Genomic DNA, 12,967 nt, shown 5'->3' with positions numbered 1-12,967 from the left:
GCAGTCTTTATATCTCTATTTGAGCACTGGAAGCTTTTATTAAATTGGAGGTGTTAGAATTTGCCCCTCCAGTGTGCATCTTTAGATACTCAGTTCTAGAAGACTTTGTAAGTCTGAGCTTGCGCCTTCTAGTTTTGTAGTACTGTTATTTCACTGCTATGGATGTGAATCCTGATTGACAACCAGACAAGAACAGAACTGGACCTGGTGACAATATGATTGATGAATTGCTCTCAGTTTCACCGGGTCAGTTAGATCATTGTGTTAGAACGATTTCATGCCCTTCACGTATTCTTGATGGTGGGGACGGTCAACAGAAAAAGTGCTGTAAATCTGAAGTCAGCCCTACTACAGTTTTGAGAATGCCATAACACTGGGATCTGGACAGTGTGCAAGTATGTGCACTTTCCTGAGAGTTTATTTCTAGTGGTTTATGCTGCTAAGTTGAATGATGGAGTGATGGGACCTTGGTGGAGGTAACCTTTACCTCTGCATGGATGTGTTTGGTAAGTTCTATACTGAGATTTCTGGGTATTTTTCGGAGGGCAGTTTAATGCAACAGTAAGAACCAACGGGAAGACTGGGTCATACCAAAGGTTCATTAATGTCATTATGCTGTGTCTTATCCAAGAAAAAAGATAGAATAATTCAGATGAGATTTAACTACTGGGTCTAACTGCCATTGTGCTGCTTCCTTGCTGGCTCACAGTGAAGGAAGTGTGTTACCTGCTACCATCTGCAAAGAACAAGATCTGATAGTGTAAAATGTAGAGAGAAAAAAGGGTAGTATTAAGTACAGAAAAAGGTCTGCTGGAGAGGGTTCAGAAGAGAGACAGAGGGAAGAGATCAGAGCTCTGGAAAACATGATTTATGAGAAAAAAATGCAATAATCAGGGCTGTGTAACACTGGTGAGAGAAGACTGAGTGAAGAAAGCCTTCAAATACACAAAAGGTTGCTGTGGAAGGCAAGAGAATGGACTCTTCTCCATGTCCAGTTTAGACAGGACAATATGTAACGGACTTATTGTGCAAAGGCGGCTTTACTTAGACATTAAGAAAAAAATTTCTAAGTGAAGTGAAACAACTGAATAGTTTGCTGTGAATGCTGGGGAATTGCTGGAGGTTGTAAAGGACAGATTGGCCGAACATCCCCTTCAGTTTGTGAGATTGGACTATGCTGTAGGGACACAAGATAGAGTAAATCACCTTCTGAAGATTCTCAGCCCTGTTTTCTGTGATCGCATAACATGTGTATCAGAGTAAAGAGTTTCTCATGATTACAATGACACTTATGTATCTGTTTCTTCACTGGAATACTCAGCTTCATGTAATCAACTGAGATACCTTATTCTCATGGCTTCTGTGGAAAGTGAAGACTCATTTTACAGAAGGATATAGAAGGTAGCGATGATAAATGAAAGTAGAGTGTACTCCATATACCTCCTAATCCACTGCCCACTACCATCACTGAAAGATTCACAGAGGACTTTTAGCAGGTGCTAAACTTATTGTTTATTCAGTATTCATGTAAGCCAGTGCAATTCATTGAGAACACTTTCCCTTTTTGAGCAGCCCTTGTACTCTTTAATCTTTCTGCATCATTCTGTTTCTGTTTTTCTTATTCCTTGTGCCTTTACCTCTTCACAGGAGATTCCACAATAGCCTCATTCGTACCGTGTCTCACAGTCTGGTGAAAAAACCCCACAGAAGAACAGGTAATGGTGAGGGTGGCATGGTTATCACCAGGATCTGACTTTCTGAAGAGATTGGTAGAGCCAAGATGTTTAGTCCTCCCAGTTCTTGTCTGAAGCTGCCCCATTTTGGATAGACACCTGAACTAGTTATATTTAATTCCTAGAGGAGAGTTTTTCTTCTTACTATGTTACATCGCATATAGATGTTTATTGCACCAATAACTCGTATGTTTGACACTGGTGATGACATTAAGGGGTATGTTTAACATTGCAGTTACAGATAACTGCTATTCTCAGACTTCTGTAAAATTAGGGAGAGGTGCACTCTGTTGCGGAGAGCCTGGAAGAGGCCTCTTCACTGGCAGTAGGCACAGAAGGGTAAATAGAATTACTCCCAAGCATAGTTCTGGTAAAATAGAAAACAACATTGCAAATCACTTGATGTTAAATATATTTCAAATCAACCCTTGAAATAATGCCAAAATCCTGGCAGAAAGAAATGTCAAACAATGAAAACGACAAATGAATAGTAGCAGGGATGGGCTGTTGCTCTTTGCAGCATATATTGGGGAAACAGTTTGACTTGAATTTTCTTTCTGGCAGTGTTAATTCTAAGCTGCAAAGAAACCATTACTGTATTAGGTATCAAGTGTTAAATGATCAAGGACTTGCGTAGGTGAAATGGTTGCCTGTTTGTGGTAGCAATTCATTGTAAAAAATTTTACACAAGAGCACAAAGAGGTCGATAGCAATGTAGGTAACTGTGTAAGCAGATTGGTAAGTGTGAGAGATCAGCAGTGAATTTAGATGGAAGTTGTGTATGTTTTAATTAAATTAATTAAAATGTATATTTTAATAAGAGAATGAAGAAACCAATGCAGGTTGCATTAGGAGAATGTGCAGTCTTCAGCAATCAAATGCCTTTTCACTGTACTTTTCATCACTCTGATACATAAAGAACCAGGAAAAAAGTCTGGAGAAAGCTTCTATAACAGCTGAGCTTGGAGCGAAGATATCAGTGATGAGGAGAGACTCATGAAGTCTATCATAGGAAGGGAACTGAGTTTGTGCTTTTTGGAGGGCCAGCAAATGGAAGCTGATGTGCAGTAGAGGTTTACTGACTCCCCTCCATTGCCTTACCATTACATGTTGGAGCATTCCCATCACATAGCAATATGGAAAGTTCTTTCTAGATTCCCAGTGCATTTTGATTCCTATTATGAGTCATTTTCTGTCTCCTTTGACTATGAGTAGAGGTTTCCAAATATATGGATCCAAATTAGGTTCTTAAGACTAGAATAAAATAAAATAAAAAATATATATGCATCCCACCAGACATTTTCCTCCATCTAGCTTGCATTGAAAAGAACAAAATACTTTTTAATTACCAGTTTCTGCCTTTGTTTTAAAGTTTACCTTTTTTGCAAAATCCTGTGTGATTCTGGCTTTGTAGCAGTTAGTTTCTGTGGCTTTTACTGACTTGGTGACACTTACAGGCTTCTAAATCTCTGAGCCCAACATCTTGATGGAAATATTTTTTGTTGTGCCCTGTTGAGTGGTGGGTTTTTCCCTTTTTAATGTATATAGTGTACTGCTGAGCCAGGCAGACATAAAATTCCTTCTTGGGACATAGAGACATAGATGTTTACACAAGACACGTGCAAGGTGCCATATGGCAAAACCCCAGCTTTCATTCCCTGCACATCCTTGTGTTTCAGATATTTGGGAGAGCATATACCCCTGTGGAGTCTTTACATGGTCTGCTGGCTAGAACTTCCATGGAAAAGAGAGACTAAATGGACTAAGTAAAATATAGGGGACTGGAGATCTGGGAGTTTAAAAGTTCAGGGTTTAATAAGTAAATGGGAAAGCAATAACACACATGCAGTTCATAGTAGGCATGCTCTGGCTATTAGTGAATTAAATGACTTAGAGGAAAAAAACCAAAGGAATAGATTTCCTCAAACTGTGCATGTATGGAAAGAACCTGTCTTCTCAATGAAGTCATATAATTGATGATGAAAGCATGTTATAATAGGAACAATTCAAGTACCCTCATCACAAAATGTGTGAACTACTGTCTTGAAAGAGTCACTCTGGAGTTCTTTTAACCTACAGGCCCTGTCTAACTACAGGCTGCTGTGAAAACCCTGGTGGTGTCCATTTAGAACAACAAAAAAGACAAACCAAAGGGGACAAGGGCAGGTGAGTGTGTATATAACCCTAAACAGTGTAGAGTTGTCTTATACCTTACACCAATATGCACAACAGCATTTATTTTGTGGGTGTGGATTGATTCATCCTGGTTCAGCTGGTCTCTGAGAGCACAGGTTGTTGATCAGTCTCATGTGTGAGAGCAGGGAGTTTAAACCAGCGTGGTGGGTTGACCTTGGCTGGACACCAGGTGCCCACCAAGCTGCTTTATCACTCTCCTCCTCAGCAGAATGGGGGGAGGGGGGGGGGGGAAAAACTCTTGTGGGTCAAGCTAAAGGCAGTTTAATAAAGCAGTAGCTAAAGTCTCACATGTGGAAGCAAAGGAAAACAAAAGGTGTTATTCTCTACGTCCCATCAGCAGGCGATGTTTGGCCACTTCCTGGGAGCAGGGCTTCAGTATGCACAGTGGTTGCTCCAGAAGACAAACACCATAAATAATGAATGCCCCCCTTTTCTCCTCCTTTCTCTTGGCTTTTGTATCTAAGAAGACATCATATGGTATGGAAAATCCCATTGGTCACTTTGGGTCAGCTGTCCTGGCTATGTCCCCTCCCAAGATCTTGCACACCCCCAGCCTACTGGTGTGTGTGGGGGGAAGGTTGGAGAAACGTGCAGCAGTAGTCAAAGCACTTGTGTGTTACCACACCAACACTATGAGGGCTGCTGTAGGGCTCAGCCAGACCCAGTACAACCAGACAGACTGACAACAGCTTCTGTATGTTATGCATGTTGCTCACATTGAAAAATACAGTTGTCTGGTACCCAGGTAGTGTGACCACCTTCAGCTAGGGTTAGAACTTGTGCATCTCAGTAGTACAATGGATTTGGTAGAGCCAGATTTCTATGGTGTGGCAGCAGTTGTGCATCTAAGGCATCCTGGAACATGTACTGGAAGGTGAGAGACAGGTTGGAGAGGGTTAAAGATGGCAGTGGAAGAGAGAGTCTCAAACTGAGCTTAGAAATGAGAGGGAAATAGAGATGAGTGGAGAAGTGGGAAAGGAGAATGAGGTGGCTGTATTCCCGTTTCCTTTCAACATGTTTACTCATAAGGTGGCAGAGGCACCCCTATTCTCCTGTGTTTAAGAGAATCATAATGATATAACCTACTTATCACAAATATTGAGAATTAAACCTATTCCAAAAACGGTCTTCTTAAAAAAAGAAAAAGAATACATCAAATTTCATTGCACTGAGCTTATATTCTCCAAGTGCCCATTAGGAGGTTTTTAGGATTTCCATTTAATTAAAATAATGTTTGTTGAGCTTAATATTTTCCTAAAACATTTATTTTAATGTCTTTTCCCCCTGTTACTAAAAATCCAAGTAGTGAGGAAAGATAACTGACCACAAAAAAGGCCAGATGTGCTGAGAACAATATTTTTCAGATTGCCTGGCAACAGGCAAAAGGTGATTCCAAGCCGAGGAGACTCTGTAACAATGAAAGTAATGACAAGACCTGTGTTTCATCAGGCTGCAAAAGGTTTTGTACTGATTGCCACAAAAGAGGGTAATGGTCATCTTCAGTCTGCTCTCAGCTCTGTTTAGGGGCATAATTTAGAGTTCTGAGATCAAACAGGAAGCCAAGAATGTTCAGTTTCAAGTTTGAGTGTAGTGAAAGACTCCTTGTGATAGTAGACAGTTATTTTATTTCTCTGACAACTTATTCACTGTTGCCTAAAATGGTTATATTCTTTATGCATCTAGAGCCTAACTCAGAACATCAGCTAAGGCTGTGATGTCATTGAAACCTAAGCACCTGGCATGTGTTTTCCTGAATCTCAGCCATACTCACTAACTTCAAAAAGTGTTGTGAAGGTCTCAGCTGGAAGTCTAAACTACATAATATTGCAAGCCATTTTAGCAGTGAAAGATGTAGTGTGTTGTTACTGCGTTCTTCACCTGCCTGTTGGACTCCAAGATTGCCTTTAAAATATCATGAAAAAGTCAAAATATGGGAGCCATATCTATCCACAGGCTCGAAGGTGAAAAGATTACAGATCTCTAAACTACTGAAATATTTTGAAATTGTTTAAGTTAGGCCGATATAAAATTAACCATGGTTCTTTATTTAGTAATGCCAACCCTACTCATTCACTTCTAAAATACTGTGTGTAGTCTGCAAAAAGAAGTTCTACAGAACAGAAATAAAATGCAATCCAAATAACTTGTTTTAAAAATAAATTGAACATGAAATAACAAATATAGGTGTAGCCAACACTTAGGGTCCAGAATTTACTAGAAAGACACACATGGGTTATATTTATCTTTCACAAGTTTCCAAGATTGATACTTGACAGTTTATTTCACTAGCTATGTTGTTTGAGTTTACAAGAGTTTTCTTAGCCCTTCTGTCTTCACTCATACATCAGTGTAAAAGTAAAGAAATAAGTATTTCTGTTACAGGATTTTATAGCATCGTTCAAAAAAATTTGGAGGAAAGAAATCCTTCTTTTTTTATTTGAATCTTATTGAATGCTGTTGGTTTTAACCCTGATCTTTTATAGATTCATATCACCTGTATCTATTTTCAGATAGGCAGAGGGTCTGCCACTTCTGTTTTGATACACAAATGTAGGACAATTTGGATCTTCACTTGACTCTCACTGTACAGTATGGTCTGCTCTGTAATTAAGAATCTTTTGGCTCTCACTGTGTTTTTATTAAGATACTGTACAAGCAGTATAAACAAGCGAAGCCAAGTCTGTAAAACGTGAACAGGCTGTAAATGATACAGAGATCTTGGGTGAACGTGGAATGTGGTGTGAGGTGCTTCGTTCATCTTTGAGATATGAACTCTCGAATCCAGCAGTGAAAATTTAGTGCTGCTCTTGTTAACCACTTCAGTCCTCAGTTAAGGACAAACAGCAACAAAAGGGACTCAGAGATCTCTTCTTCTGGTGCTTTGGAGAGAAAAAATTGCCTGCCTTTGCCAGTCTAAATGAACCAAATGAGCTATGGGTGACAAATGGTCATATTGAAAATCAATGTTTGACCCCACGGGCTGCCCAATGTGCTTAAAGGACTGCACAGTTACATTTGGGTTGACTTTGTTTAGTAGTCACTAGTTGTTTCCTCAGCATGATGTTCAGATCCTGCATTTACTACCTGTGCATCACAGAAGACTCAGATAATTAATGGAACAAGGAAGGAATTCTGCCACCTCAGTGAACTGCTGTGGGACTGTTCATCTATAAGGGGTTTCTTGTCACCTTCTACCCCAGGAAAGAAACCTAGTGGTGCACAATATTGATAGCACACAGAGATGAAATCAAAACACAGAGAGGACTTCCAAAAATACACAGGGAAAAACTTAGCTTGTAATAAAAAGTTTTCAAAGCTTTGTGAGAGTATACATTTACATACGTGAAGAGTCATGGCTGGATAATCTGGGACCATACCATCTTTGTGTGATTTTCAAAAAATAATCTTTCATAGTCAAGCATTATTGGAAGTCTTCTGCTGAATTAGAAATTACTGCAAAGATCTCTTTAAGTGCAGAACTTCCCTCTTTCAGGTGGTAAGAAGCCCAAATGTCTAGAGGTTTGTTGTGTACCAGATAGTGCAAATGACTGCAAAGAGGTCAAGAAAAGATCTGAACATGCCCTCTTTTGGGTCTCCAGGCAAGATCTGGCAGTCCACCTTTAGGGTATCTTATGAGCTTGAAGATCTAAGTGAAAACAATGTTATGGTTCAGGAAAGTTTGCTTCAGTCTGTAATGTCATACATGGCTGATCACACCAGCCTACTAAAGTGTTTTTCCTTCTCTTAAGCTGTGTCCATAGTAGAAAAATTTAGACCCAAACTCATATCCCTTCTAATAGTGGTTCACTATTTTTTTTCTCCTTTCTCACTAAAGGAGAAACCATGTTTTTTCACAAGGTATAGGAAATCTGTCTACATGATCACACAGTTGAACTTGCCTTGTAGGAGGTATAAGAAAACTATAGTGCATGTTTTCCAGCCTATATGCTACCTTTCTGTCCCTTGAGCTTGGTGTTGCAGGGTTAAGACAAGCCTTCCCATTCACCACAGAGAATGGCATGACAGGCATAAAAACTTTGGGAAAGTTTTGATTTTGTTGTTGTTGAAAATGTTGAAAATGCTCTATGTTCATGAATCATTTTGAAGACACTGTGTTTTGAAGCATTCAGTTCATTCATTGGAGCCTTCAAGCAGGCAGCATAGTGCTGTGCATCTCTGTTGATGCTCTTAAATTACTGACCGTACAGTTGTGGCAGTCACTGCAGCCATACAGTAATGGAGATTATCCAGCACTAGTTATATGGAACAGGTTGCTAAGGTACAGTACCTTCCCTACAATACATGGCTTCACTGTGTTGGCACCTTTTGAGTTAATATTTTCTCTCAGTGGAGGGCTTCCATGCCCTCTTCCAGTGTGGATGATTTTCACTTGTTTGAGAAAATCTGGTACTGTTTGGTCTTTCACTCATCTCACGTGACTCATCCAGCTGCCAGTAACAGTGCTCCATTTCTCAATGCTGTCGTGGTAAATTTTGGATGTTGCGTCTAAACAAAACCAAGAATGGCATTTTTTTTTTAAAAAAAAGAAGTAATTAAAGAGAATGAGGCAGTAAAAAAAAAAAAAAAAAAAAAAAGGCAAATGACCTAGTTTGGTCTTCGCCGCAAAACACACAATGCTCTGGGGATATCTAACTATGTTAGGCAAATATTTCAAATCTATCTCTATTTTGAATGTGAGTCATTTCAATTATACATCATTTCAGTTATTTTCTCATTGGCTTTAATTAGGTAAACTCCAAAGCAACATGTTTATTGTTGAATAATTACCCTTTTGGTAAGTTCTTGCTCTTATCTTCCTAGCCTCAATAGCCAATTTTATCAGTAAGAACGAAGCCTTCCTGAATGGTAAATGAGGTGTTCCCCAGGGAAGACAGCTGTTGTCCTTTCGCAGGGTTGTTTTAACTTTTGATCTCAGTGTTATACAGACAGGTTTCCCTTTGTGTGAGGAGATGTTCTGTTTTCCTCTAGGAGAATTTACCCCTAGCAAGAAATGTAGGGCTGACTGCAGATCCTGAGGATGTGAGCCATCCTTCCTAAGGCATATAGCCTTATCACAATCAACGGGACCAATTCTCACATGACTTAAGCTGGCATAAATCCAGAAAAAACTCCCCCAAAGTCAGTTACACCAGAATGAAAGAAGCAAGATATCCAAAATTGAACTAACTTGATTACTCATATGGAAGGAATTGCCTGATTGCAGCCTTTGCACACTACTGTATCAACCTCTTCCGTTCCCTTCATGAGCATTTAAATGTAAAGATATAAATCAAAACTGCAGGACAGAAGAAGGGAAAGACAAAAGTTACCTTGATGGATTCCACTTCCATGAGATCCTTCTGGAAACCATTCTGCTTTTATTAGATTTACTCTTTGTAAATTAGGATTAGTTTTTTATATGGATTTATGAAATAGCTATAGTTCTACTGAAAGCAGGGTGAACCCTCTGGTAGAAGGCAGGGAGTATGTGCTCTTTTCATCTGTTACTGTTAAATTACAGTATGTAGGTTAAAGGCCCCTTGATACCAGTGAAAGAAGAGATCTAGTTCCAGACATGGAAAATGCTTAAATCTTTTGTATGCCAGCCAGTGATATTAATATTGTATAAACCAGCCAGTTGTCAAAGGGCCAGATTCTGTTCTCAGGTTTTTTTCTGACTTTTTTTCCTTTCTTTCAGAGGCAATGGATTTGCTTTCACCTGTGCTTGAATGGTTGAGTGTGACTCTGGTTGTCTGTGATGAGAGACAATCTCTAGATTCTTCTTTTAGTTGCTATGAGGGGAAAAAAAAGTGAGCTGCTGGTGTTGTTCCTTGTCTGTCATTGTTCCAACTCCCATGTGGTGGGCACATTTCAGAGGGCTTTGATGCAAGTGCAACTTCACTCAAGGCACTGTTGTGCAAGAAATTTTTAGCTCTTGCTAATAAATCTGTAAGGTACTTTGTGACAGCAAATGTATGGTGAATTGGCTGAAACATAATTTCATGGATTTAGCATAAGTGGTCTGTTCCTTTGCAGGAAGAAAATGTATTTTCTGATTTGACAGCTACAAGAGAAGATGATGATTTCTGACAACCCAGGGATAATGTTCATGTTATTCTAGGAAATATCCATCTTCACACAAATAGGAACTGGTGTGTGCTACAGTTGGTATTGCTGAACTTTGGTGGAAGCTTCAGGTTTCTGTGTTTTGTTAATATGATAAAATTGATAAAATGCATATTTAGAAAGCCCTAATGAATTTCAGACTTGTGTCATTTGGGGAATGAAAGAAAGTGTTTTTATTATGAATCCAGTATAAATCTTAAACATTTTTAAAAAATCCACAGTATTTTGGAGGGAAGATACACCTTGAATATATTCCAGGTAACATTGCTGATGGAAAAAGTGAGGAATTGTGAACTGAGTATTGTAAGTGTGACTGATTTACTAACTTCTTGGTGGTGTGGCCTTTAAAAGTGTATAAAACTTACTTCACCAGTGTTCTACAGTGTATTTACATACCCTTTAAATGTGATTTGTCTATACAAATTAACAACCACAAGTCTAATTATAGTCTTGCTAAGGTAGATACTACCACTGAAGTGAGTTAAATTATGATGGGATGAAGCCAGAATAGGAATGGAATAAAGCCTGATGGAGCTGTGGACTCCAGAGGATATAATGATTATTTATGTCATGATTACAAGCAGGGCAGAGCCAGTTGTGGCAGACACCCACTATAAGCTGAAAGGCATCCAAAGCTATCTTCTTAAATGCCTTGGTCCAAAACCACCGAACACAACTGACTGCCCTGCACAGGCCAAAAGATGCTGTTTTTGTACAGCTTCTTACTTTCCTCAGTCATTCAGAACAATCACATAGTATCACTGAATTCAGGTCTCTGAATATAAATCTGAAATAACTAGAACATATATATTAATTACCATGAAGAAGGCTAATGGCCTATGTTGTATAGTTTAAAAACAAATTGGTTTCTCTTTAAAATCTCATGTGACATTCCTAAAAAAAAAAAGTATGTGGGCTTTTTGTTTATATAAAATAATTCTGGCCTATACTTCCTAAGACTTACTGTATGCCTTGGTATTGTGATGGAGCTGGATAGGAAAAACCCAGTCTTGTTTTTCCAATGTTAAAGATTCTGACTTCTTAAAAAAAATAAAAATCAAATAAATAAATGGTCAAGAAATGTAGTGTATCAGCCAAACACTGAAAACTTTTAACTGGAAACAGGAAATTCTATTCTGTAAATGTCACAATAATGCCTCATGAAACTTGTAATTTGGGTGTCACATGTACCCACTCTTTTCTATGGGTCTGGATGCTTGCCTGGACTACGTCTTCATCTGCTATGGTCTTTCCTAATACAATGGTGCCGTGGAGCATGACGGGCAAGCTGTGGAGCCCAGCCAGTGGAGGAGAATGGACTTTTGTGCTGTGATCCTTTTCACAAATTCTCCAGTTACCAAAGACTTTTTCTGCTTTCCCTAGTCACCTGTTTCTTCTCATTTATACTTACCAAAACTGTGAATGTGATTCTCATTGCTTTCAAAGCATTCATAGACTGTAATTATAGAGGACCACAGCAACTCAGACTCTCCCACTTGCCTTTCGTTTACTGTAGGATTAGAATCATAGAATCATTTAGGTTGGAAAAGACCTTAAGATCATTGAGTCCAACCGTAAACCTAACATTGCCAAGTCCACAAGCATTAGCAGTTGTCCAAAAGAGGAAATGGGGGTTCATGTATGTTAAGGGTACCTTTGCTCTGAGTTACTGTGCTGACTAAAATGAGCACAATATCTGACTGGAACTTTGTAAATGATGTGACAAAACGGCAGCAATTGCAAAATTTCAGGAGTACAATTTTACTTACCCTTATATAATGAAAATATAATTAATGAATATTGTGGTATCTGTTTAATTATGTAATACATCTATAAAATATAGAATACCTGTATTATATAGGTATAAAGCTTAGTACAGACTGGGTGATGATTTCATTGAGAGTATAGCCCCACAGAGCAGGACTTGGGTATTGGTGAATTAAAAATTTTATATGAGCTGGCAGTGTGTGCTTGCAGCCCAGAAGGCCAACTGTGTCCTGGGCTGCATCAAAAGCAGCGTGGCTGGCAGGTCAAGGGAGGTGATTCTGCCCTTCTACTCTGCTCTCCTAAGACCCCACCTGGAGTGCTGTGTCCAGGTCCAGAGCCCCCAGTACAAGAAGGACATGGATCTGTTGGAGTGGGTCCAGAGGAGGCCACAAAAATGATCAAGGGGCTGGAGCACCTCTCCTGTGAGGAAAGACTGGGAGTGATGGGGTTATTCAGCCTGGAGAAGGCTCCAGGGAGACCTGATTGTGACCTTTCTGTATGTAAAGGAGGGCTTATAGGAAAGATGGATAAAAACTTTTTACTAGGGTCTGTAGTGACAAGGTAAGGGACAATGGTTTTAAACTGAAGGAAGGCAGATTTAAATTCAATATAAGGAAGAAAATTTTTCATGATGAGGGTGGCAAGAGACTGACATGGGTTGCCCAGAGAAGTTGTGGATGCCCCATCCCTGGAGGTTTTCAAGACTAGGTTGGATGGAGCTTTGAGCAACCAGATCTAGTGAAAGACGTCTCTGCCCATGGCAGGGGGATTGCACTAGATAGTCTTTGAACATCCCTTCCAACTTAGATAATTCCATGACTCTCTATCAGTATATACCTGCAGATATATAGACAGCAAAACTATGGTGAGATGAATCATGCCTTGTGATATGTTAATAAAGGACAAACCTTGATGCTTGTGAGCATCAGTGATTTGCATGAAACTGAGCACAGGTTTTATCTTTTTTGTCACTTTGACTGCAGAATTTGTTTTCTTCCTCAGTGTGCAATACTCAGTGCCTCCGTAGAGAATGGGCTAACTACAATGCAGTCTAGTTCTATAGTACCCATCACCATGAGCATTGGGTACAAGGGTGAAGGAGTTACTTTCTGGGCTCTGTATGAAAACTACAGAAATATGCTTTC

At 39.3% G+C, this 12,967-nt stretch overlaps 1 protein-coding gene across 3 annotated transcripts in view; it reads left to right on the top strand.

Annotated features, from left to right (window-relative positions):
- The window catches only part of GLIS1 (GLIS family zinc finger 1), a 211,130-nt gene that overhangs the window by 83,712 nt on the left and 114,451 nt on the right, over positions 1-12,967 (top strand). The gene's annotated exons all lie outside the window — the stretch shown is intronic.

The sequence above is a fragment of the Falco cherrug genome, chromosome 12, assembly GCF_023634085.1.
Source record: "Falco cherrug isolate bFalChe1 chromosome 12, bFalChe1.pri, whole genome shotgun sequence".
Taxonomy (NCBI): domain Eukaryota; kingdom Metazoa; phylum Chordata; class Aves; order Falconiformes; family Falconidae; genus Falco; species Falco cherrug.
The sequence above is the reverse complement of the archived record's forward strand: the minus strand, read 5'-3'. Positions and strand labels throughout refer to the sequence as shown.